This window comes from Mandrillus leucophaeus, unplaced genomic scaffold, assembly GCF_000951045.1.
Source record: "Mandrillus leucophaeus isolate KB7577 unplaced genomic scaffold, Mleu.le_1.0 Scaffold1267, whole genome shotgun sequence".
Taxonomy (NCBI): domain Eukaryota; kingdom Metazoa; phylum Chordata; class Mammalia; order Primates; family Cercopithecidae; genus Mandrillus; species Mandrillus leucophaeus.
The window spans coordinates 171,666-175,897 of record NW_012101065.1 but is presented as its reverse complement, the minus strand read 5'-3'; the positions used below and the strand labels follow the sequence as shown (position 1 = coordinate 175,897).

The 4,232-nt window shown below is 46.1% G+C and overlaps 1 long non-coding RNA gene across 1 annotated transcript; it reads left to right on the top strand.

The window, feature by feature from the left end:
- Nucleotides 1–873: 873 nt before the first annotated feature.
- Nucleotides 874–1,802, top strand: LOC105533618. Its single transcript, XR_001005138.1, has 2 exons — nucleotides 874–1,555; nucleotides 1,655–1,802. It is a non-coding gene; the product is annotated as an uncharacterized LOC105533618 (long non-coding RNA).
- The last annotated feature ends 2,430 nt before the right edge of the window (nucleotides 1,803–4,232 follow it).

Below are 4,232 nucleotides of genomic sequence, written 5' to 3'. Positions count from 1 at the left end.
CCCGGGTTCACGCCATTCTCCTGCCTCAGCCTCCCGAGTAGCTGGGACTACAGGCACCCGCCACGGCGCCCAGCTAATTTTTTTTTTGCATTTTTAGTAGAGACGGGGTTTCACCGTGTTAGCCAGGATGGTCTCGATCTCCTGACCTCGAGATCCGCCCGTCTCGGCCTCCCAAAGTGCTGGGATTACAGGCATGAGCCACCGCGCCCGGCCGAGCCATCTCCTTCTACCCAGTGATAAAATCAGAAGTAGATGGAGACAGTACTGTTCAGGGGATGATTTGGGGATGAGAAGCACCAGCAGGAAGTTGGAGATTTGGGGTTGAGAAGAACTAGCAGGAAGTTGGGGACTTGGGGGTGAGAAGAACCAGCAGGAAGTTGGGGACTTGGGGATGAGAAGAACCAGCAGGAAGTTGGGGATTTGGGGATGAGAAGAACCAGCAGGAAGTTGGGGAGTTCTTGCTTCCCCATTTTTCCCTTCCATTTCTGTTTGAGCCTTAGGTTTGGCCTCCATCTCCCTCTGTAGGAATTGCAACTAATTAAATAGTCTGCCTCTTATTCCAGCTCTATTGGGGGAACATAATACGGTCTAAGAGAGATTTTTTCCAGCAAGAGGCCATCTCTGCGGATCACCTGTGAGGCAGACCTGTGGCGATTTCGTGACTCAGCTGGCCACCGGGAAGTGATTGTAGCCGGGTTCTGCCCCTTATTGAAACCTACTCAATGTTCTCCTTCCCTAAGTAGGACAAGACTGTACCCTGCCTTTAAGGTTTACAGAATAGAAAGTGAAAATTTTTGGGGGAAGAAAATCTTCCTGAACAGATAGCCCAGGGCATTTTGAAAATCCCTTAGGAAGTTTCCTGTTTCACTTGGGTACCTCTGTCCTTGGACTTTGGTGATGTGGTTTGACCCCAGCCAGAGGTCAACAACAGCAAAAGGCAGGAAAAGACAGACTCATGAGAGGAGACCCAGGAACAGGGGGTCACTGTGAATGAGGAGGACGCGGGGGCCCAAGAGTGTGAGCAGAGGACGACAGGACTTGGGCGCTCAGTTGCCAGCTGTGAGGTCCGAGCTGTGTCCCCTCCTCTTAAGAGGTGAGCCCTGAGTCATGGGAAGATGGAAACCGGGGCTGATGAGAGAGGATGTTTTTAAGCACCGTGGTGTCTTGTTGACTCGCACATGCGAGGGGTTCTTGGTAGCCACAGGGCTCAGGGTATTTGCGAGAATAGTTCAAGTGCTCAGTTGTCTTGGGGCTGTTGATGGGGAAGTGGTTTCCACAGCGAGAGGAGGTGAGATATTGGTGTCACCCAGGACCACTTAGCTAGTTCCTCCTCACTAAAGCTCTGTAGTCATAGTTTCCCCTGGCAGAGCAGAAACTTCTATGTTATTCCACAACTGTTCTAACGGTGCAGACTTGACTTATGCAGTGATGCCAGGAGTCCTGAGCAGCAGAGCCCAACTTAAACCACACGCAGATGGACAGAGCTGTGTTAGCGAAGCCTGAGCTACTGAGCAATGAGAGTATAGCCAGGCTTTCAGACATCTGTTCATTCCAGGCTTCCAACATCTGTTCATTCCAGACTTTCAGACCTCTGTTCATTCTAGGCTTTCAGATCTCTGTTCATTCCAGGCTTCCAGACCTCTGTTCATTCAAGAGAGATACGCACTAAGCAAAGGACCTAAAGATATGTTTAATATGGATGCTAATATGCATACGGAACCTTGAAATAAGTGTTCTTAGCCTTTGGCCAAGAGGGTCCATGTCTAGGAATCTATTCTCTATAGAAATAAATTCAAATATGGGAAAAAAGAACAATGCATAAGTGTATTTGGTCCCCAGCATATTTATAACAACTTAAAATTGGACCCAATTTAAATTGCCTATGATATGGAAATGGCTAAGGAAATTATGGGATCTTCCCTTGATTGGCTATTAGGCAGCCTTTACAAACAATGCAATGACATGAGAAATGCTTATGTTGTGGTAAGTTTAAAAAACTCAAGATGCAAATCAGCTTATTTTAATCAGGACCCACCTAGCATTTGGGATGTGGTCAATCCCACATAATGTATTTTTGTGGGTGCAGTTCCCAGGAAAGAGGAGGAATAAAAACTGCAAGTATTAAGTGTCTCCTTCACTTGCAGTCTCCTTGTCTACCCCTTTGTCTATCTCCTGTGAAAAGACTCCCTTCTCTTCCTTAACATGGGCAATTTCTACTGAGGACTCATTGTTCTAAGAATTCTCTCATCTCCACCTGCATCCTCAGTGCCCGATGTTTGGCTTGTATGAAAGAAGGTGGGTAGTACTTGTGGCAGGGCCAGTTCCATCTTTCTCAGTATGTTCTGGAGTGGATATGTAGCCCCATTTTCTAGTGGTTACCTTGATATCAGGAAGAGTTTATGTCTCTTTTGTCCTAGATTTGGGCAATAGTGATTTATTGGGCAACAGGAAGTACACAAGTCAACATCTTGTTAAGAATAAAGTCATTCTGGAAAGTGAACGACTAATAGTTTTTAACCTGGACAGCACAGGAGAAGAAATGTTTATCACACATAAAGTATTAGTGCCTGTTATATCACCAAGACAAAACTAACAGGAAAAAGACAAACACATTATAGTAAAAACATGTGTTTCCTGCCCAGCATCTATTCTGCATGTTTCCTGATGCCAGAAACTCACATTTCCTCAGGGGAAATCCCCCTTCCCCACAATTCTCAGGTTTTAAATTTATGTAAAATTCTTTAAACCCAAAGATTCAAGTTATGTGCCTTGATTAACTTAAGCAAATCAATGAAACCCATCCCCATAGCCACAGCGATTGGTTAGGAATTGGGTTCCGAAGTCAGTCAAATCCGAAAGGGCCTAGTGATGCTTTTTCCAACGGGAACACAGACTCACTCTTCACAGCAGAAAATGAACAAGGATTCACGTAACACTGACAGGTACTGGCAGCCACCCAGGGCCGCTCACGGGAAAGGGAGATCAGAAAGAGAAGCAAAGAGGACTCATGAGATACCACAGGGCTGCTGCGTCCAGCCTTGCCTGGAGCTAGGGCCACCTCGATGCCCTGGAGTCTTGGAGCCACAAGGTGCGTTTACTCAAAGCCTCTTAGAGTTGAGTTTGCTTGTTTGCTTTCTGCCCGGAAACTGCCAGCATCCTGAGAGATACAGAGATCTGTATCTGTGCAGAGACACAGAGTCTGTTAAAAAGTCACAGGCCCTGACTGAAGTGTGGAACTGGCTGAAACGACAAAGTAGGAGGTGACTTGGTGAGGACCTTGTGAAATGAAAGTGAGTTTTAAACCTTACATGCATCAGAATTACCTGCAGCCTTGTTAAAACACAGGTTGCTGGGCCCTGGTCCATTAAGAAAGGAAGTGGGGCTGAGAATGTGCATTGCTACCATGTTCCCAGGTGATATTCACCATGCTGTCCTGTCTGGGCACTACCTTTTGCAATCCCCATTACAAAGTATTGCACGTGCTGGTTGAACTATGGTCTGTCTTATTTTGGTGCTGAAAGCCTGTGCCAAATACCAAGGCTGCAGCATTAAGGAATTTGATAGAAGAGATTCTGAATATAGGCCAGGTGTGGTGGCTCATGCCTGTAATCCCAGCACTTTGGGAGGCCAAGGCAGGCAGATCACGAGATCGGGAGATCGAGACCAGCCTGGCTAACACGGTGAAACCCCGTCTCTACTAAAAATACAAAAAGTCGGGCATGGTGGCAGGCACCTGTAGTCTCAGCTACTTGGGAGGTTAAGGAAGGAGAATGGCGTGAACCCGGGAGGCGGAGCTTTCAGTGAGCCAAGGTCGTGCCACTACACTCCAGCCTGGGTGACAGAGCAAGACTTTGTCTCAAAAAAAAAAAAAAAAAAAAAAAAAAGAAAGAAAAAAAGAAAAAGAAAAACAAAAGATTCTGAATATTGGAATTTAGTGGCTATGTGTTACATCAGTAAGGTCCTTTAAGAAAGAGTTTTGGCTACTTTGAAATGGGCTCATCTAAAATTGAAAAAGGAAGAAATTTAACTTGCTTAAAAAGGCCCTTCCAACTTGTTGACTGAGAATCCAGTCATCTGGAGACTTGAAGGACTGTAAATGCGGAATTTTCTACTCTAAGATAAAGTTAACATGAGCAGAGACAGGAAGATGAGAGACCTAACGAAGCCAAGGGTCAAATATTCATCACCTCCACATGGGCCAAGATGCAGGCAGAGGTCTCGCTAGGGGCTGG